The 22,732-nt window shown below is 41.6% G+C and overlaps 1 protein-coding gene across 4 annotated transcripts in view; it reads right to left on the bottom strand.

Annotated features, from left to right (window-relative positions):
- Window positions 1–22,732, bottom strand: part of Dab1 (DAB adaptor protein 1) — a 1,119,830-nt gene that overhangs the window by 769,861 nt on the left and 327,237 nt on the right. For 3 of the 4 annotated variants that reach the window (XM_075945172.1, XM_075945177.1, XM_075945174.1), the window contains exon 2: window positions 21,902–22,061. The exons of the other annotated variant lie outside the window; for it this stretch is intronic. The gene's annotated coding sequence lies outside the window, so the exon portion shown is untranslated. The remainder of the gene's footprint in view (window positions 1–21,901; window positions 22,062–22,732) is intronic. 4 annotated transcript variants of the gene reach the window in all.

The following is a 22,732-nucleotide window of genomic DNA, read 5'->3' as shown; positions in this document are numbered from 1 at the left end:
GCTTTTCATTCTCTCTGCAAATCCAGAAACACAACATCTAAGACCTAGCGATCTTGGGTGCCAGGTGACATTTTAAACTCTCTAGGTGAGCTGACTTATTTCATTATCATGTCAATTCCAAAAGGAAAATGTTGTTACTACACCTACTATTATTACACTCATTATTACTACACTTTCAGAAGTTGGATGCAAGGCCATACAGACTGGGAGCTCAGGGCTATAGGCCATGTACCCTCAGAACTCTCAGGGTTTCATTAACCACTCTATTAAATTTCTGAAGCATTAAATGTCTTTTGCAAGTTAAAAAAAGAGAATCCATGGAAAGTATAGATTCCAATATCTGAACTGACTCCAAAATTTGACCCATCAGGGCTACAGTTAAAAGTCTACAAGGCCGCATTGTTCTAGATCATAAGAAATGTCACCTGACCCCAAAGGCAACTTGCCCTAAAGATGACAACACAGCCTGCCGTCACAAACTCAGAATGTCCTGATTCCCTTTTCCATACTGAGAAGTGGAGCTATATGTGTGAATGAGTACATGCTTGTAAAAGCCTGTTAGGAGTGAGAGTTCTCCTACGTCCCTTTCTTCTTACACGTTCAAGAGGCAAGTGCATGCTCATCTGGCAGATATTGGAGTTTATTTAATCAGTCAATAGATCCATCCTTACATCCATCTGTCCATCTATCCATAAATGCATCCATCCATCCATCTATCCATCCATCCGTCCATCCATCCACTCATCGATCCATCCATCCATCCATCCATTTGTCTATCCATCCATCCATCCATCCATCCATCCATCCATCCATCCATCCATCCATCCATCCATCCATCCACCTTTTCATTAATCCAACAGTATCTCAACACCTACAGTCCTATTGCCTTAGGTGCTCTGGATGCGAGGATGAGCAGCAGACAGTGGTAGGTTTCTTCTCACACCCCAGAGCACAGCTCTGTAGCTTCCATCAGGCTCATGGCACAGGGGATGTGACCTGAGTCATACATTTGCATCTGTATCATAATTTGAACTTTAAGGGTCTTTTAAAAGGTTTCTGATTGTGTGTGTGTGTGTGTGTGTGAGAGAGAGAGAGAGAGAGAGAGAGAGAGAGAGAGAGAGAGAGTCTCTGTGCTCACATGTGTCAGCATGTGTTTGGAGGCTAGAAGCTAACATTAAAGCAGGAGTCTGCTTCAGTCACTCCCATCTCACCTTCTGAGGCAAGGTCCCTCAGTTGAACTCAGGGTTCATGGATATGTCTAATCTAGCCAGCCAGCTTGCTTTCTTCTCTACTCTCTGAGCACTGGAATTTCTTGGGGGTGGAGGCTACCATGCCCACATGGGATTTCTGTGAGTTATAGGGATCTGGTTTAGGGGACTCAAATCTGGTCCTTATCTTTATGCGGGAAGATCTTGTTCCATGGAGCCACATTGCCAGCTTAAGAGTCTTGAGATGAAAAGGTATTAAGTGAGATGGTTATCAGAATACTGATGACAAGTTTTTAGATCTTTTTAATTATCTTAGCAGTTAAATAATAAGTTTAATTTTCTATGGTCATGATATTTTCCTCCTCCCTTTCCATAAATTTATATAGTGAAACCAATTCAAGATCTCCAGTACAACAGTATTAGAAGTGGGTCTTTGGGAGGTAATTAGCTCACGGGGTGGAGCCCCCACAAATGGAATTAGCAACCATATCAAGGAGTCCCCAGAGAGTCCCCATATACATTGTACAATATGGAAACACAGTGAGAAGTCACCATGAAACAAAATGAGCCTTCATCAGAACAGCTATGTAAGAGCCTTGGTCTAAGATTTTTTATTTCCAGCCTCTAAAGCTGGGACAAATCACTTTCTTTTGCTTATAAGCCACTCAAATGCTATTTATCAGAATGTCTTCATGTTAGTCTAAGCAGCCCAGTCTCATGGCTGCTCAAGAGGTACTAGGATTTGGAAGGCAACCAAAAATGAGGCTTGTGCCTAACCTCCAGTATGTCTGTGTCACAGGACAAATGCATAGGTAGACAGTTGAGACTTGGCGTTGAGAGTATCATAAAAGGATTACAGACCTCTGGGAGCACAGGTGGAGGCTGAATTAATCACTTGTTGATGGTACTGTGGACAACAAGAAAGTTTGGAAAGTTTGACAGTTTGAACCTAGACTGGGAACAAGGAGAAAGAGAAAAACATGGGACATACAAAAGAGAGAGTTTAATTTTGTTTTGTTTGAGATAGGTGTTGTGGTGTGCATAAGAATAGCTCACACACCTAGTCCTCAGGGAGTGGCACTATGTGAGAAGATTATGAGATGTGTTTTTATTAGGGTAGGAGTGGTCTTGTTGAAGGAAGTGTGTCACTGGGTCTGAGGTTTCAAAAAGCCCACATCAGGCCCAGCATCTCCTGTCTCTCCTCTCAGATTGGGGACCAGAATATTGCTCTCAGTTCCTGCTCTAGCACCATGTGTGCCACCATGCTCCTCACCAGGATGATAAGGGACTGAGAATCTCAAACTGTAAGCAAGCTCCCAATGAAATACTCTCTTTTATGAATTGCCTTCTTCATGATGTCTCTTCGCAACAATCAAATAGTGACTAATACAGAAGTTGGTGCCGGGAGTAGGGTGTTGCTGTGACAGTCCTGACCATAGTATTTGTTGGAGGAATAAAGACTTTCGGACATTGGGCTAGAACAGTGGTTGGATGCTTCAAGTGGGGCTTAATGGGTCATCTAGTAAGAACCAGAAGACAGTGCTGAGGACAGTGTGAACTGTGGGAGCCTGAAGCCAGATGTTTCAGAGGGGACGAATATCAGAAAGTGACTCAAAGACCATTCTTGTGATGTTCTTGTAAAGAAGGTAAAGAAGTGCTTTCTGCTCTTGTCCACAAAACATCTAAGGCTAAGTCAAAGAGTTTTGAATCAATCTCACTGGCAGAGGAGATTTTTAAGATGTCTAGTATTGACTATGTCACGTGGCTATTAGTAATCACTTACTCAGATCTACAATATAAATGTGTAAGCTGGACAAAGAAAACTAAAAAACACACAGTGAAGAAAACTGGAGCATGAAGAAATGGAATAGTGCTAAGTCCAGTGATCAAAGAGATAAAAGGTTTATAAAGTAAAGCCTGGTGTTAGATGGGAAAAAAGGGAATGATGACCTCAGGGCAAGACCCCACCCAGGTAAACTTCCACATTGTGAAAAATAATCAAGGGGATTAAAGGGACTCTGAAACCAAGAAGGGAACCATAAGAAAAGAAAACTGTGCCAAATGTAGTTGAAAGAGGGGGCCAAGTTCCAGTGCCATCAAGAAGCAGAACCTGGTAGCTTCAGGCATGTTCTGGTATGTCCCTGCATTTAAGCCCAGAGAGGCTATTGTGTAAAGTTATGAAGGTGAAGCCTGGATTTCACTGGAGACCTCCAAGATGTTGGAATTTTGTTTTTTTTTTTTTTGTTTTTTTGTTTTTTGCCTAGAAGAGCTGCAGACAAGGTGTGGAACAAGCCCAGGTGAAAGAAGTTTGTTGCAGTCAACTAAACTGGAGGGAGTTGGAATTTTAAAGTTGATCTTTAGCATAGTATTAAGCTGAAAAAATTGAGAATAATTTTAAAGTATTGGTTCATCACTCTATGGACACATATCAATAAATGCATAGAGATAGAGTTGAAATATATATATATATAGTTATAGTTATTTATCTATATCTTAGCTTAGCTTCTTTAAAAAAGTAAAATTTGCAAGACCACCACAATAACACTCTTGAACCAGAGTATGAGTACTAGACTTCCCATTCAGCAGTGAGAACCCCAGGGCACATTCCTAAACTCTCCAGTCTCAGTTTCCTCATCTACACAACAACACAAAAATAGTACCTTCCTTACTAGGGCATTGTAAAGATGTAATGAGCTCACCACAGTACCTGGAGCACAGCTCTCCACATGGGGTTTGTTACCACCTGTGCTATTGCTGAGCCCTGATGTCATCAGCAGAATGAATACTCTAGAGTCCTATTTCATATAAATGATGGTTTCCCCATATTATATGTGAGCAATTTACATGAGTATCATTGACAGCTTTTCTTTGGCACAGATGAAGAACAGAAAGCTTGGGAGTCAGTTCTGAGGAGATGATAGAGAAAGACTTAAACAAAGGCAGATGAGGAAAAGGTATCCACAGAATGGCAGGACTCAGGGGCAATTGTGACAAGGCATTAATGAGCAGGGAGATCTGGGAAAACCTCAGCAACGCTTTCTGAGTGAGACCAAGAGCAGTAGCTGGGGACCGCCACAAAGAGCGATGGTAAAGGAGGGTTGACAAGTCCCAGCAGGCCTGGCCCAAATGCAACACAGAGCAAGCCAGAAGAAAGCAGTGTGTCTTGTTCTGCTCCTCTGTGAGGCTTTCAATCAGCACTAGCTTCCTGGCAGGGTGAGACAGGGCTCCAAACGGTACAGGTTATTCAGAAGTCACCAGAGAGAAATAGATGAGGAAAACCTTGAAGAATGAGCACAATCTCTGATGGGATGCAGTTACCATAGAGACCACTCTCGATGTTAGCCAGGAAGGGCAGCCCTGTCCTCCGAGTAGTTAACAAGCTATTGACCAAACATGAAGATACCAGCAGGTGAGTGGAATGCAGCCGCTACATCATAGCAGATTGTGCTAGGATCAAACAGAGGAGCAAGCAGTCATAAATCAACCAGCCACTGTAGACACTGAGTCAAGTCCAGGAGAATCCAACAAGATTCCAACCTGCTATGCGCAGCACAGGGAGGATGTCCCAGAGGCAGGGGCTCAGGAGAGAGATGCTCATGTGTTACGGGAGGTCCTCCCACTCCTCCAGCCTATCGCCGCTGAGATACCAGCCCCTTGGGGTGTGGTCTCTCTCCCTTTAAAAAAGCGGCCACTTCCCTCTCCTCTCTCTCTTCACTTCCTGCTCCGCCGGTGACTTGACTTCCTTCCTGGTTACGCAGAGGGCTGACAGTGATCTGTAAGTTTTTTCCCCTTTAAATAAATACCACCCTATTAATCATAATTCCAAACCAGTGTGGCATTGTTTGTGACTTACGCCTTCATTTGGCGCCCAACGTTTGGTTTTAGAACCTCTCCCGGCTCGCAGCCGCGAGTTCGGCTTGGCGGCCGGAAGTTCGGCTTGGCGGCCGCAAGTTCGGCTTGGCGGGCGCTTGTTCAGCTTGGCGGGAGCCCTTGCTTCCTCAGCCGCTGCCTGTGGATTTAAACTCCACAGGCCCACGTAGTCTCTGCCCGCCTGGTTTGCTCTTTTCTGAGTCGTTTTTAAATCCCCCTTGCAAGCACAGCTCTTAAGTGGCGCGAACCAGAGCACGCGGTTGCTGAAAGCTGCAACCCCTCAGGGTGACTCTATCACGTGGAGGCATAAGCGGCTTCCAGGTTGCTCTTCTCTACCCCTGGATTCTGGTTTCTAGTTCCATCTCTGGAATTGATTTAATTACATTTACTTTGTTGAGCAACTTACATTTTCCAGTTTTTAACAAATACTAGGCGGACTCTGAAACAGGACCGTGTTTTCGTCGAGACTTGGCAACAGCGCCACCTGCTGGATAATAGGTAATATGGCAGTTCCCGTTTCCAACGCGAATTTTACTGTTCTGGTTACCAATACAATGGGTTATATCATGCAAGGTTTATATGACTATGGGGATAACTTAATTTACTGGTTACTAGGTTTTAGTATTCTTTTGCATATTCTATCATTTAGGAAGATCATGGCACTCCTAAGAACCATACAATCTTTACTAGAAACTCATGCAGGTCAGGAGATTAAGGATTCAAAAGAGACAATAATAAAAAGACTTGAAATGATTGAAGAAATGATTGGAGCTGGTGAACAGAGTAATAAGGCACAAGGACAGGATACAATGCCAACACCAGCTATTAGAACTGGCTTACCAAAGGTTTTAGCAGCATACCCTATACTTAATTCTGACAAAGCGTCAACTTCTAAAGGCTCAAAGGGAGTCAGAGAAGCTAGATGGACGCCAATAGCAATGAATGATCTAAAAGAAATTAAGCAAGCTATTGTTAATTTTGGCTTGCACTCTGCATACGTAAAGGAAATGATAAGGACTTGGGCTTCTAATGCTAGAGCTACCCCCCATGATTTCCATCAGTTAGTGTCTGCAGTTTTAGATAATGGACCTTCCTTGATGTTTGGAATTTATTTTAGAGAAGAATCCAAACATATGGAACAGCAAGGAAGAGCAAAAGGTATTGAGGTTTCCCAAGATCAAATTCTTGGTGCAGGAGAATATGCTGATCCACAGGTCCAAGCTCTTTATGATGATGAAGTACTGTGTCTATGTCACCAAGCAGCTTTAAATGCTTGGAATAGGATACAAGATCCAGCAAAAAGGGTTGAATCATATACCAGAATTAGGCAGGGACAGAGAGAACCCTTTATTGACTTTTTGCAAAGATTAATTAAGGCTCTGGACATAGGGGTAACAGACCCAGAAGCTAGACGAATACTTCTTGAATCTCTAGCTTTTGAGAATGCAAACATAGAATGCAAAAAGATAATTGGGCCTTTAAAGTCTAGATCAGCACCTATGGATGAATGGATTCAGCATACGATGAATGTTGAGACGTTTAGCTATAACGATGAATCTTGGGTAGGAGAAGCGATTTCCACAGCAATGAGGAGACATCAAACTGCCAGGTGTTTTAATTGTGGTAAATTAGGACATCTGAAAAGGGATTGCAGGCACAGAATTTCTAGGAATATTATCTCCTCTGGGAATGACAAAGATAGGAGACCTAGGCCTTCAGGTATATGTAGGAGATGCGGTAAAGGCCGACATTGGTCCAATGAATGCAGGTCAACAACAGACAAACAAGGCAACCCGATACCGTCGGGAAACTCCTTGAGGGGCCTCTCGCAGGCCCCCAAGCCAACAGTGGCCCAGTCATTCCCAGTCACAGTGGAGAACGTGCCTCACCAAGAAAATTAAAAGCTCCAATTTCTGCTGTAAAAAGTAATACTGGTCTAAATGATGAAATCCATGTGGAGGATGAGTCAAAAAACCCAGTTGGACAGAGTAAACGTATATTTTGGCAGACTTCTATTAATGATCAAAGACCAAAGCTAAGAGTCTGTATAAATGGCACTTTTATTGAAGGCTTATTAGACACAGGTGCGGATGTAAGTATCATTACCCCAGAATCTTGGCATCCGAATTGGCCTCTTCAAGAGGTAGATGTTCAGTTCCTGGGAATTGGAACCCTATCTCGTGTAAAACAAAGCACAAGATGGGTTGAATGCATAGGGCCCGAAGGGCAAATAGGAAGACTAAGGCCATATATAGCCAATATTGCCATAAATTTATGGGGCCGTGACCTGCTACAGCAATGGAATACCCAGATTAACATTCCTGTAGTTCCAGGAACTCATAATTCTGGGAAGTATATGATGAGGTATTATGGAAAAAGGTCACTAGCCATTCAGGCTGTACAAGAACATACAGCAAATACCAAACCTTTAGAGGTACCAACAGCCCTACCTTTAAAATGGCTAACTGAGAAGCCAATATGGATCAAACAGTGGCCTCTAGCTGAAGATAAACTACAGGCATTGGAACAGCTGGTGCAGGAGCAACTAGATGCTCACCACATTGAAGAATCAACCAGCCCTTGGAATTCTCCTGTGTTTGTTGTAAAAAAGAAATCTGGTAAATGGAGAATGGTGACAGATCTAAGAGCTGTCAACAAAGTAATTCAACCTATGGGCTCACTACAATCTGGAATTCCTTTGCCTTCTCTGTTACCAAAAGGATGGCCTCTTATAGTTATTGATTTGAAAGATTGTTTTTTCACTATACCGTTACAAGAAAAGGATAGAGAAAAATTTGCCTTCACAGTGCCTACTTATAATAATTCTCAGCCCAATAGGAGATATCAATGGACTGTCCTCCCACAGGGTATGCTCAATAGTCCTACACTGTGCCAATATTTTGTAAATAAGCCATTGGAAATAATTCGTAAACAATTCCCCAAGTCCATTATTTATCATTACATGGATGACATCTTGTTATCTGATCCAAATAAAGATACTTTAGAAAGGATGTTTGAAGAAGTAAAGAAAGTCTTGCCTAGGTGGGGATTACAAATTGCCCCTGAAAAGATTCAAAGAGGAAATTCTATTAATTACCTAGGTTACAGAATAGGGTTAGAGAAAATTAAAACGCAAAAGGCACAAATTAGGAGAGACCGGTTAAAGACTCTTAATGACTTCCAAAGATTGTTAGGAGACATTTCCAGTCTACGACCAGCTGTTGGGATAACACCTGATCTAATAGTTCATTTAAACAAAACCTTAGATGGTGATAAAGATTTGAATAGTCCAAGAGAACTGACAGCTGAAGCAGAAAAGGAACTGACAATGATTGAGGAAATATTACAGGAGGCACATGTGGATAGGGTGAACCCAAATCTTAGCTGCATCCTAGTCATATTGCCTTCCAGAATTTCTCCTACAGGGATTCTAATGCAGAGGGAAGATATTATTTTAGAGTGGATATTTATACCTAATAAACCAAGTAAAAAATTAAAAACTTATGTGGAAAAAGTCTCTGAATTAATTATAAAAGGTAAGCTGAGACTTCGTCAACTAGCAGGTATAGACCCAGCAGAAATTATAGTGCCTTTTACTACTGAAGAAATAAAAAAGTTATGGGAAGACAATGAACCGTGGCAAAGAGCTTGTGCTAATTTTTTGGGAGAAATTAATAGCAACTATCCCAAAAGTGGTAGACTTAACCTCATAAAAAGAACTTCTTGGATTCTTCCTAGAATTGTACGTGATGCTCCAATAACTGGAGCCCGTACGTTCTATACTGATGCAAATAAATCAGGGAAAGCAGGTTACAAGTCAGATGAATTGAGTAAGGTGGAACAAAGCCCTTATAATTCTGTCCAGAAGGCAGAATTATATGCCATTCTTATGGTGCTAAGGGATTTTAAAGAACCTCTTAATATAGTTACAGATTCACAATATGCAGAAAGAGTTATCTTGCATATTGAAACCGCTGAATTTATACCAGATGACACAGAGTTGACTTCATTGTTTATCCAGGTACAAGAAATAATCAGGAACAGGCTTTGTCCGATGTACATAACACACATCCGGTCCCATACAGGTCTGCCTGGTCCTCTAGCCCAAGGCAACGCTGAGATTGATCAATTATTGATTGGAAGTGTGTTGCAGGCCTCAGAATTTCATAAGAAGCATCATGTCAATAGTAAAGGCCTAAAGAAAGAATTTTCCATTACTTGGCAACAAGCTAAGGACATTATAAAGAGATGTCCTACTTGTTCTTTCTATAATCAAACACCGTTGCCTGCAGGGAGTAACCCAAAGGGCACTAAGAGAAATGAAATCTGGCAGATGGATGTGTTCCACTTTATAGAATTTGGTAAATTAAAATATGTACACCACACCATAGACACGTATTCAGGTTTTCAATGGGCTACTGCCCTGAGCTCAGAAAAGGCTGATTCAGTAATCACACATTTATTGGAAGTTATGGCCATCATGGGTATACCTGCGCAAATAAAGACAGATAATGGTCCAGCATATGTATCTAAGAAAATGAAACGCTTTTTTGATTATTATAATATAAAACACATTACAGGTATACCAAATAATCCTACAGGTCAGGCAGTTATAGAAAGATCAAATCGTACTATAAAGGATATGCTGAACAAACAGAAAGGGACCGAAAATACCCCCAGAAATAGATTACATAATGCTTTATTAACCTTGAATTTTCTTAACGCTAATGAGAAAGGAACGACAGCAGCAGAGAGACATTGGATAATGGAAAAGTCTGCTGAACTAAATCAACCGATTTATTTCAAAGATGTGCTGACCTCTCAGTGGAAGCCAGGAGATGTGCTACGTTGGGGAAGGGGTTTTGCTCTTGTTTCCACAGGAGAAGAAAAATTGTGGATACCATCAAAATTAATAAAGTTTCGATTTGAAGAAGAGAAACCTCTTGGAAAGGAGAAATGACAACTCATCCACAATGATTATATTCATACAGGTGGTAAGAAAAACATATAGAATGGGGGCAGGGTTCTGTTCTTATCTCCACAGGAAAACACTCATCTTTGAGAAATTCAAGGGACCCTGGATGTTTGGATACTGACAGATGGAAAAATACCTGCCCGATAGGAAATATCAAGAAAACTGAATGGGATGTGTAAGTAATATTAAACCATATTTCTAAATTTATAAAGCTGGTTTTGAAGTTGGACTCTGGCTCAGTCCCTCTCCAATTCCAAGCCTGTTAGTAAGAGAAAAACCCAGAGTTTCTGGAGTTTCTGTCTCATGTCAAGAGCCATGATGTGGGACAGAAAGAAATATGAGTTTAGAAAACATCTTTGCTTTTCTTCATATCTATCATACTTTTCATTGAATATATCTATCATGTCTTTCATTGAATATATATATATGTCTATATGATTAATGCTTAAGTTTTTCATAATGAACAATGAGTTTTTCCTGAAGTGACATTTGAAGTTTCCAGGAAGAAGATGGGGCCCCATAACAACAACTCCACCTGGTTGATATGACGTCATGATACTGATAGCGCTACAACAAGACCTGCTTTGGGTACCAGCTGCACAAGACAGTTCCAACTTGGTTAGCTGAAATGGTGCACATCTTATACAACATTTTGGCCAGACCTGCACAAAATACTCAGAGACTATTGGCAATATTAAAAGACTTGATCTTGAAATTTAACCATCATTTTACTTTCACAGGATCCCCCAGAAAGAACGTCGCCCCCATGACAGCTGGAAGTAATTCTAGAGGACGACGTCCCCTCTCCCAGTAAAGTTTGCCCTTGGGTTTAGGGACATCATTTAGGGGTTGATTATAATTAGTATACGATTGAGGGTTGGGGGAGGAATTTTATAAGCTCAGGGATCATTTTGAAAAAAAAAAAAAAAAAAAAGAGGGATGATGGGATAATAGATTTGTAATTGTGAGTTACTGTTTTTAGACAAATATATTGGTATAGATTCTTGTATATTGATACAAAGTTAAATTATATTGACTATTGTATGCATGCATGTTTCTACCTTGTTTAAAACATTTTTATGTATTGACATATATTGTATTGTATATATTTACCATATTGCTGTGTACATTTCTACCTCTGATTAAGATACTTATATAATGTTTGTGTATTGATATATATTTACCTACTGCAATGTATATTTGTACATTGTTTATATTTGGAGGTCATTGTCCTCATTTGTTTCACAGTTGTTTATTGTCTTAATCTTTAAGTTAGATAGATATTGAGAATTATATAGACTAATAGTCATCTAAGTTTGTCATTTATAATTAGACTAATCAGGTTCTTTAGATATATAGAGATTATACTCAGTATAGATAGTCTTCAACTTCTTCAAAGAGCTGTAGAAAATGGCCTTTAATCTAACTCAGAGTTTTGTGGTAGTGAGACACAATTGCTCCTGGCAACACCACTCTATTCCCGAGAGAATGTTGAGCACCAAAGACACTCCACCTGGAGCCTTTCCTTTTGGCAGAACTGGCCTTGGGGCAAAGAAATGCCCATACCTCAACCACTGACAAAGATACAGAGCATGCATCAATGGATAAAACAGGGCTGTCTTATCCTGCCAAGACAGGGTAAGATAGTTTTGAAAAGTTGCTTGCCTTTGAAAATGGTGTGTCAGTTATGTTAGGCCTTAGCCAAAGTTGGTTGCTTCAACACTGCTAATGTGACTTTGGGTGATTGCCTAGGTAGCTAGTTGTCTCTGTGATTTGTTGCATGTTTTGGAAGTTGTTTTACTGAACTTCCTAATTAACCAGGTAACATTATTTCCCTTCTCAGATCTTCGATGGGGTTGAAGACTATATAGATGTAGTTACTTTTCTCTCATGACTTGGCCAATTTATTTATTATACAAGACCTAAGCTAGTTAGAATAGGATATTTGTACTTATTGTATATAATTTCATAGTAGGTTTAGAACTCTCTTATTTAAACAGAAGGGGGAGGTGTTACGGGAGGTCCTCCCACTCCTCCAGCCTATCGCCGCTGAGATACCAGCCCCTTGGGGTGTGGTCTCTCTCCCTTTAAAAAAGCGGCCACTTCCCTCTCCTCTCTCTCTTCACTTCCTGCTCCGCCGGTGACTTGACTTCCTTCCTGGTTACGCAGAGGGCTGACAGTGATCTGTAAGTTTTTTCCCCTTTAAATAAATACCACCCTATTAATCATAATTCCAAACCGGTGTGGCATTGTTTGTGACTTACGCCTTCACTCATGTTTGCCCAGACTTGCTTAGGACTTAAAAGACAAAACAGAGCAGCACCACTTGCAGGCATCCAGACAGTGAAAAAGGATGTGAAAAAGGTTAGTTGAGAAAACCATACGAAGGCCATAGAAGAGAAAACACAACATATTGCCCAACACTCAGTTAAGCTGAAGACACAGCAGGGGGATCCAAGCTTCCAGAATCAAGTATTGTTGATGATGGCTGGTGAAACAGAATTCCAACCACGTCTTTCTGAGGCCAGGCCTTTGGGTCCTCTACCGGGCTGCCCTTCCAGGTAAATGTTCAAAGATAAGAGCACTAGTTTCCTATTTTACTTCTCATCTCTCTTCCAAACACAGGAAGCAATCACGGCTGAGCCATACTGGTCCCTGCAGCCCTAGGACCTTGAACTGTGCCTTCTAGATACACACCCATTTGCATAATTGCTGGATTAGCACCTGAGATTCTTCCAGATGCTCTGGAACAGTTGGCCCTACTTCCTGCCTCCTCTTATGCCCTGGGCTATATTTAAAATACCAGATCTTCTTGTCTTACACATTAGGCTCCCTCAATCTAAAATGCCCTTAACATTATTTACTGCTTAACTAAACCCTATGGTGCTTCAAAACCCAACTGAAGAGCCCTATCATCCATTCATCTAGTCACTCACTCATTCATTCATTCATTCATTCATTCATTCATTCATTCATTCAACAAGAGCTAGTATCTGTCAAGTGCCCAGAACATTCTTTGTGAGTCTTTCCTTAGTACTTTCTCACCCCCTCGACACCTCACTACCATGAGGCACCTGCTCCGAGCAGGACTGTATGTTGAGGTGTCTGTCAAGCTCATTAGAGTCTAGATTCCTTGAGGGCATATTGCGTCTTACTCATATTCTAGCTTCTTTTCTAGAATTAAGCACATAGCAGCTGCTCAATAAATATTTATTAAAGAATGAATAAAAGAATACATGGATGAATTGCATTTCAAATTCTATTCAGCTTACTGGATTCTGAAGAGAAGTCTCCAAGCCATCAAGTGGGCTCGGGATGAACCGTTCTCGTGTGCATTACTTAATAAAAAGAGCTCTGGGTCAATTGAAAAATTTAAAGTCAATATGAAATTGATCCTCATCAGCACTTTCTCCTCCAAATATATAGACAAAGGGGCATTTCTGAAACATATGTATTAGTGTTGCATTTTCTGCTCCACAGGCTCAGCGATCGTTGTCACCTCTGAGTCCAGTTCTCATTAATTTATGGGGCATCCAGCATAATCAGCAATAGGATTCTTGGCAGCAGAAATTGGAGACTAGGCTAGGATTCGAGTGAGTTCTAAGTTGCAAATGAGCTATTTCCTTGCATATTTTCTCTTAGAAGTTACTGAGCACAATTTTAATGATGCCGAAGGCCTGTAGGCAGGATGTTCAAGGACCCTCGAAGAGTCTCAGCCAACCCGACCCCTACCTCTGTGCAGGAGAAAGACTGCAGACAACCCAAATCACATACGGATAGCACTTTCTCCATCCAGTTGAGCAGCTGTATAAATATAGATATGTCCAGGAGGGAAAAAAAAATAGGAAAAGAGAATTCATTGCTGAAAGAAGCATGACGCCAGGATAATCCCTGGGTGTAAGAGTCTGGTGCCCAATACTCCACATGTGTGCTCCTTATTCGTGCACTGCTGTGTGCTCTGTGGTGAGTAGCACAGACAGAATTAGGACAATGGGTCTGGATGCCATGCTTGTCTTTCATCTTGATTTACAGCACTGGGGAGCGCCACAAGAACTCCTGAACTACCCATGCCCAATGTTAACCCAGAATTGTTTTGCTTCCAAATGTCTCTCTTAAAACCTTTAGGCAAGTTCACGCCTGCTGTCTCAGAGTTGGCACACGAGCAGGGGGTAGAGTGGGCCTGGGCTGCCCGTCTTAAACTGAAAGCTTACAGGAAAGGAGATGGGGAGGGGTCCCAGGAGTAACTCTCCTCACTACAGGTGGGAGCTCCAGGCATGGTTTCCCACAAAAAAAAAAAAAAAAAAAAAACTTCAGGTGGAGTCTGGGGCAAAAAAGGGCAGGGGATAAGGGAAAAAGCCTGCAGGGGACCAAAAGAATTGAAATAAGAAAGGGGCTTTTATCCCAAAGGGCACCCCTCTGAGTTTAGTTACATGTTCCCAGATGGAGATGTATGGTATTTACACACATATATACACACAAATACAAATATACATGTTCATAGAAATTCATCTACGCAAAAGCGTGGGAATTACAGATTTGAAGATATCATCATATTTAGTGCACTCTAGCCATATACCCAAAAGGTATCATTTCTACTTTTACAAGGGACATTCAAAGCAGTGATGTTATATATTGAAAGTCCCACAATCAGTAGACAGAAATTCAAAATTTGAACCCATTGCTACTTTCTTGAGTTTTTAAATCAGTTACCTGTTCAAGAATTTTTACTTTTGAGACAGAGTCTCGTGTATCCCAGGCTAGCGTACTCTTGCTAAGTAGCTGAGGGTCTCCTTGAACTTCGAACCCGCCTTTCAAATGCTGGCATTATAGGCATACACCACTCAGCCAGTAATTGTCCTAACTATGAAAAGCAATTAAAGTTGAGACTTGTGCTCTCCAGCCCAGATAAGAAAAGTGTTATGTGCATCATATTCTGTGTAACCTTTGACCTCCATAGTGTCCTCTGGTCTCAAGCTTCCTGTTTCCCCTTCTCTCTCATACAATTGCAGGACATTACTTGATCACATCCTGAGATGCTTGGAATGATAAGTCTCTCAATGACTCAGGCATCCAAAGCCATTTTTCCTACTTTGTTAAAGTTTCTTTTTAATTATCTTGCTTTTTGGCATTGTATGTGTGTATTGTATGCTTGCGTGTGTATGCATGTTCACAGACATGTGTATTTGTGCGTAGAGAGGGTCGGGTCAACACCGAGGGGCTCCCTTAATGGTTCCATTCATTATATATTGAAGCAGTGACTCTTGCTGAAACTGGAACTCAGTGCATTACTTCATCTGACAAGCCAGCTTTGTGCCAGGGGCTTCAGGCAGACTACCGTATCCACTCAACTTTATGTGAAATTTGGGGATCTGAACTCTGATCCTCATTCCTCGAAGGTAAACCGTTTACCTGGTGAGCCATCACACTCCTCCTTGTCTTTCTCTTCATATTTACAAAAGATATACAAGTTTAGAAGAAAACACACATGGAGAACAATGGAAAGGTGTTCTTTTCCCACTTCGGGGAAAATTCTGTTGGGTGTTAATGCTGTTTTTAGCCTTCATTGGGGGTCTGTGATGACGCACCTAAGAATATGTTTGCAAGGAAAAGATTGTGGTGAGGTTCTCGTTCCTCCCGTCTGTCTATATGTCGTTAACCACATTAAAGAGCCTTTGGAAAGTAGTTGTATCTAATTACTACCTACGTAAAGGGGGAAACACTGAAACCATTTTCTCTTTTGTGAAAGTTTGTTTCTTGCTCACTTTCAAACTCCCGAGAAACTTTATGGAAATGAATGTGTTGGCTCACAAATCTTTGTTCTATCTATTTTGAGGATGCAATACTAGAAGAGGGATCCTGGGGTGGAAAGTTGTATTGCCACTGAAAACTCCTCTGGACATTTTATGGTGGCGAAATGCTCGGCAGAGCTTCCTTCCCACCCCAGAATATCAGACTTTCTGATGGGGCCCTTTGACATGGCTAGGAAGGTTTGTGTATATTTTAATAAGAATCAGTTAAGGGATCATGCTGAGATAAGAGAGCATATTGTCACCTATTCTCTTGGGCATATAGCTAAACTACATTTGCCGTTCCTTCCCAGTTAAGTGGGTTCTATGGCTGACCTCCCACCAACGGAATATACAGTTAGACAGAAAGCATACCATATTCAGTAAGAACCCCTCCAAACCCATCAAGTGGCATTTTCCTTTTCCTGTCTTTTTCTTCAAGACTTCCGGAACGTGAGAAGATGATGGTAACAGAAGAAAGGCTGGAAAACAACCCAGTTCTCCAAATGGGTGCACTGAGTGGAGCAATACCCTACAGTTCTACTAAACTGTAGACTTTTTAAGACTAAAAATGGGGAGAGTTGTTAAGGAAGCCAACTTTACACTTTCTAACTACTGCAAAGAGTTTCTGATTCACTCAAAGGTCCTCAAGCCCAGGTTGAGGACCTCGGCTGATGTTTTTAGCTTCTTGCTCTCCGCTGGCCAGCATGACCTTTGACAGAACTGTGCCCAGGTGAGTGTCCAACATGAAAGGCTATGTGCGGGAGTAAGCTGGCATGTGCTGAGAGAATCAATGGGACCCTCAAGAACTCTGAATGCCAACTTGCAGCACTTAAGATACATTTCACTGTCTGAAGAAGATCTAGGTCTCCGCCTCTTAGTGCATGTGAGAGTTTTCTCCTACAACAAGCCCATGTCATAGAACACATGGACACAGGAAAAGGCCAGTGCCTGTGCAGGTCCTCCAGAGCAGGCTGCAGCTCACAGGAACACGGAGAATTCACTTCTCTTCCCCTGTGGATGTTATTTACAGGGTGCAGTATATGAGCTGGGTAAATATCTTGTCCATCCAAAGAATTTCAAAAGAGGACTCATTGTCTTCCTGGTAGCCTAGAAGGAGAAAGCCATTCTTGCGCCTCTCATCCTTTACTCTGTCTATAGATTTGGTAGCTACAGAGAGGACTACATATACATAAGGTAAGGTTGCAATAGCAAATCTTCTAGAATTATCCTTGGGCCTTTCCTCCAGTTGTTAGCTCATGTCAAACTGGTGGCATGAAGTAGAGGAGACAGAAGTCACATCCTGGCTATTCAGGGGGCTAATCATGTACATATCTCACTATGGTTGCAGTCGAAGAATATACAATTATATAACCAATTTTAATTTTATTGAAACAACAAACCTGAGCTTCCATACGAGCCCCCTGCCTATGGGGCCATCAGTTGTCATTGCGCCATGCAGTTCTTCCGTTTCCCCATTTTAATATTACTTGTTGAATATTTTTCAATGATTAAAATCATCATTTCCTTTCTGGATACCAACCTGTACATTTCCTATAAAAACTTCCCTAGCTTTACATCACTCATCCCATCAGAAGGAAGAAATCCTTCTTTCCATCACAGGATGCTGTATGGACTTGGTTACACCACTTCAGTGTTGGTACCTCAGCTGTCAAATCTGAAATCCAGAGGCACAGGTCTCTGAAGTCTTTTTAAGCTTCAAAACTTTCTTTTATTTGCCAGTAAAGCTGAACATGATTATGTATGCACACTCATAAAATAACACATAACTCTTTTATGTTTTCTAAATGAAAAGTGTTTATAAAAATTTCCAAATCAAAACATCAAAATTTCAATCCCGCATATTTTGATAACTGATAAAGCACTCTAGAAATTGTACACTTCTCACCAATAAAATTCCAACTCTTTCATTTTTTTCTAGTTCTCAGGCATATAACAAATGGTTTTAAAATATTAGTGGAGGAGGGGAGAGATGACTCAGTGGGTACAGAGTTTGTCACACAAGCATTAAGACCAGACTTTGAATCCCTAGACCCTACATAAAATCTGGGCACAAGGACAACATTTGTAAAACCAGGTACTCATGCAGCAAGATGGGAGGAGAAGGCAAGAGAATCCTCAGATTCATCAGCCTGGCATGACTACAGACAGCAACAGAGATATACTGTCCCCAAATAAGCTGGATGATGAGGATGCATATCCAAGGATGACTTCTGGCTACCACCAGTTTGTCATGAGCATCTATATTCATACACATGAATGTATTCCCCATACAATGTGAATACATAATGTGTGTATATATTATATATACACATTATATAGGGAATACATTCATGTGTATGAATATAGATGCATGTGACATACATACATCTCTAGAATATCAGTGAAAATGTTCTCGAATAAGAGGAACAGAGTTAGAGCATCAATGTAGTTGCTTTAGCTGTATATCCTAGACATAACTTATGCCTTTGGGTCTCAGTTTCTCCATTTGTCAAATGGCAGTAGTGCTAATATCATTTCACAGGGTGATTGAGTAGTTTACATTAGACTACTTCCTATGTAACAAAATACAAGTCTGTCATATTAGTACGAGTGAATCTCTGCTCTAAGAACTATTTACACCACTATTAGATTAAGCATCGCAGAGTCTCAGAATCATGTCCAGCTAGCTATACTGCCTCTCTGTCTGTAAAATGATGACGAATCTTTAAAAGCCCTCAGATGTCTCAGCCCTAACTGCCTTTGACGACACTTGAGTGGTGTGCTGGCTAGTTCTCTGTGATCTTGACACTAGCTAAAGTCATCTGTCTGAGAAGAGCAAGCCGAGATTGAGAATTCCTTCACCAGACTGGCATGTGGGCAAGCCTGTGGGGTGTTTTCTGCATTGAGGATTGGGAAGGGAGAACCCAGCTCACTGTGAGTGGTGCCGCTTCTGGGCTTGGTGGCCGTGGGTGGTGTAAGAGAGTAAACTGGGCAAGCCATGGAAAGCAGGCTACTCAGCAGCTCTTCTAGGTCCTGCCTCCAGATTCCTGCCTTGAATTCTTGCCCTGACTTCCCCAGGTGATGGACTAGGAGCTGTAAACTGAAATTGAAATCGGCTCCTCCCTTCCTCTTCAAGAGTGATTATGGTCATGGAATTTTATCACAGCAACAGAAACCCTAACTAAGACAAGTGGCCACCTTTCTAGACTAAGCACATACTGTGCACATAGAACGAAATAATTAGACAGGCACAGGGTCAAATCCCAGGTTTGTAAATGGACATTTATGGGAGCTTGAGAAAATTGCTTCCCTCTTGGGACCTTGATATCTTTATCTATAAATCAGTTCGATAATGCCAGGACAAAAGGGTGTTTGAAAATAAAACTGTAACAATGCCCTCAGGCATGCAGATACAATACCTCACACATAGCAAGCACTCGGCAGGAATTAGTGTCTTGTTCATGCCTCCTTTTTTTTCTCTGGAGCACCCGAATGCTCAGATTCCAGCATAAACCTTAGTGTAAACACAGGTAGGGGTGGATGGGTTGCTCCTAGCCAGATAATGCCAGAGAATGGCTGGAACTGAAGTCTCCATTGCACATCGCAACAGGGTCCTGCATGAGCCTCTCACCCACTGCGCTCATTGCCACACGATTTCACCATGAGTGCTTAATTTTATATATATATATATATATATATATATATATATATATATATATATATATATATAGAAAGATTATTCTCAATGATGCATGCGATAAATATGCAGGCTTTAAACCTTTTAGAAATATTAAAGATTTTACTGCTCAGTGTTTGACAGACTTGATTAATCCCTTCCACACAGAAATAGTCAGGAGGATAGTCGCCGTTGGGTTTGAAAGCTCCGAGAGTGTTCTTTGATAAAGGCAAAGAGAAGGTAAAGGGCTTTTTAAAAAGAGTGAGCGATTCTCCTGCCACACAGAACAGACAAAGAATTCGAAGCCCCAGAATGCTGCGCAGTGTGGCAGTGAGCTGGAAGTCGGGGCGGGGGCGGGGTGCAGCAGAACCATGTTTTAAACCTTTTTTTTTCACAGGAGTTTGCCAATGAAAGGCACATGGCCAGCTTGACCATTGGATGAGAATCTAAGAGGTTTCTTCTCGGCTGGGTTCCAAGTGGATGTTGTGGGAAAGGGTGAGGGGGGCAGGGGCAGCTAGGGCAACACAGACTTCAGAGAGAAATGAAATGGAAAGCCCACTGCCTCCTCCCTGTACTTCCTGTCAACAGGGCTATACCTGCATATATCTCTCCAGTCTTCAGGTTAAAAAAATAACACTTGACTTAATTGTTTTCAGTTTATTTTTCTTATCATAACTATTAGCACATATTAATTGCACAAGTGTATAGGATTCACTGTGATTTTCCAAAAAAAAAAAAAAACATGTGTCATACGTCCATCACAGCTGTCTACCCTTCTCCCGCTGCCCTCCCCTCCCAGCATGCTTTTTGATCCCTACTGGTCTGCTTTCTACTTTCCAAGCAGGGCATTTCCCCTCTACTTTATTAAGCACCGCTAAAAAAATAGGAATACATTTTGACCACTTTTTCTCTGTTAGCTACTGCCTAGCTTTTGTATATAATACGTATCTATGACTTGGAGAGTTGTGTTTAATGAATACAACTCTCTGAACAAGATAAATAAATAAATTGGATTTCATACATAGAATCCTCTAAAGACACAGGTAGTGCCAGCACTCCTATTTATGGGTGAAGCTTTAAAAATTGGCTGCCTCTCTCCAGGCTAGGCTAGAAAAGAAATTATTTCAGAAGGTAAAACAACCGTACGTCCAAGTCCAGCTCAAACCTCATGCAGCAAATAGTATGTGTTCTCCCTCACTCATAGATCAGCTGGGAATGGCTTTCAGCTCAGCTTTATTGCCTAGGGAAGGTAGCTTGTCAACTTCCTAGTAGGTACCTTTGATGAAGAATTGTGGGGAACCATGGAGGAGAAAGGAGGGTACCCCAAATTCAGCATTTTGTTCCTTGGCAATGTTGGCCAAAGCTTTGAAATGAGCGGCACACCCCCAAGCTAAGTGCTCAAGGATGATGAAGAAGAAGAGCTGGGAAGGACGGGCTCCATTCATTGCTACAGTTTCATCTGTGAATATCCACCGTGATGCCAGACACATGCGGCCTCTTTCAATCTGCTACCTCCACAAGCCTCACTGTACCCCCACCTGCTCTGAGCTTTTCTTTGCCACCCAGGTCAGTCTGCGACCCCAGACCCTGTTCTATTTTTATGAAAGCATTTCCCCAACAGGAAACACCAACATATCTGCCACGAGATATTATGGGGCAAAGGTGTAATTCAATTACGTGACTTAATCAATTCAAATGGCTAATGTACAAGAATCTCAGGATGTCATCCAGCTTTCAACTGAGGGGGAATAATTGTTCCATAATTTCTTAATTCTCCCACAAGACAGCTTAAATTAAAGGATGTCAATTTGCAAAGCCAGGCTGCATTGTATTCTTAAATTGGGCCTGAAATAGCCCCACGAAGCAGGGTAATAAGGCCAAGAGCGCTGCCCAGAGTGCCTGGTGCTATGCGAAATTGTTTAATACGGTCAGACCTTTTAATCTTCATATCTACTGATGCAGAAAGCCGGGTATTTCTGTCCCTTATGATAAGAAACATTACTTTTTAAATTCCTTGGCGAGGACTACAGATCTTAGGTAGCCAAGACAGTAAGACTTTCTATTTCTATTCCTGTGAACATTTCCTTTTCCCCTCAAATTGGTTTTATTCTAATCCATTTAGTTCCCAGTCTAAGTGGGAAATGAGTAACTTGAATGGAGCCATATGCGAGGACAAAGCACGCACCTTGTGGTTCTTGGTCCCTGCTGCTTACTACCTTAGTCCATAGTCAGAGATTAAACAAATGAAGGTCCTGATGTGTTCCCTCTGGAGCTGACAGCGAGCTCCAGAAAGGGGGGAACAGAGAAACATAAAATCAGAGAGTCACAGGGGCTAAGGGGTGATTTGAAATATTTTTATGAAAGAACCAAGTATTGGACTCACAAGTATCCTAACAACTGGTCCAGTCAGTGTGTCCAGGCTGCTCAGGGGCGATGCTAGGGGAGGTGAGTCCCCAGGGTCTGGATGGAAGGGAATTCAATGAAGCTCTTCTGAGACTTCCAGGCCCACAAGTCAGGAATCATGGAGAAGAGGCAGGGAGCAGCTGCAATGAAAGAAGCCCACGTCAGTCTGGAGAGCAGACTACAGGAGAAGAGAATACCAGGATTGAGTTCAGAGGGTCCCAACAATGGAGTTTGTATCAAATGGTTGGGGAGGGAGGAGGCCTAAGGTCCAAAGTATGTATGGGAGGCTGAGCCTTAGCAAAGGACTGGGCTGTGTGGAAAACACACGGAACCTCAAATGTTCCTCAAAGTCTGTTTCAATATTTTAGATGGGATAATACACACACAAGCCCAAACCCCTAAAGCTACACATAGTACATTCTTCACTCCATGAGTCTATCTGTATGAGTAAATACATTGGAAGCAAAGGTTAAAGGAGGTGTATATTTGGGGAGGAGAGAGAGGACTCATCAGTTAAGAGTGCGAATGCTCTTGCAGAAGACCTTGGTTTGGTCTCCAGCACTGAGATGGGGGCCCATAACCACATGCAACTGTAGATCCATGTCATCCAGTACCCTCTTCCAAACTCTGTGGGTGCCTACCCTCACATACACATGTACAAATAACAATAATTTAAGAATAACAGTAAATCATATTTTAAATGTATGTTTTAAATCTTGACAGATGTTGCCAAATGAACATCTGCAGTGACTGTAATTGAGTGCTCTCTTCAGCACTGGGCCACGCTCATGAACAACCAGATCCGAACTCC

The sequence above is a fragment of the Microtus pennsylvanicus genome, chromosome 13 (genome assembly GCF_037038515.1).
Source record: "Microtus pennsylvanicus isolate mMicPen1 chromosome 13, mMicPen1.hap1, whole genome shotgun sequence".
NCBI lineage: Eukaryota > Metazoa > Chordata > Mammalia > Rodentia > Cricetidae > Microtus > Microtus pennsylvanicus.
This window is presented reverse-complemented; position numbering and strand designations above follow the sequence as displayed.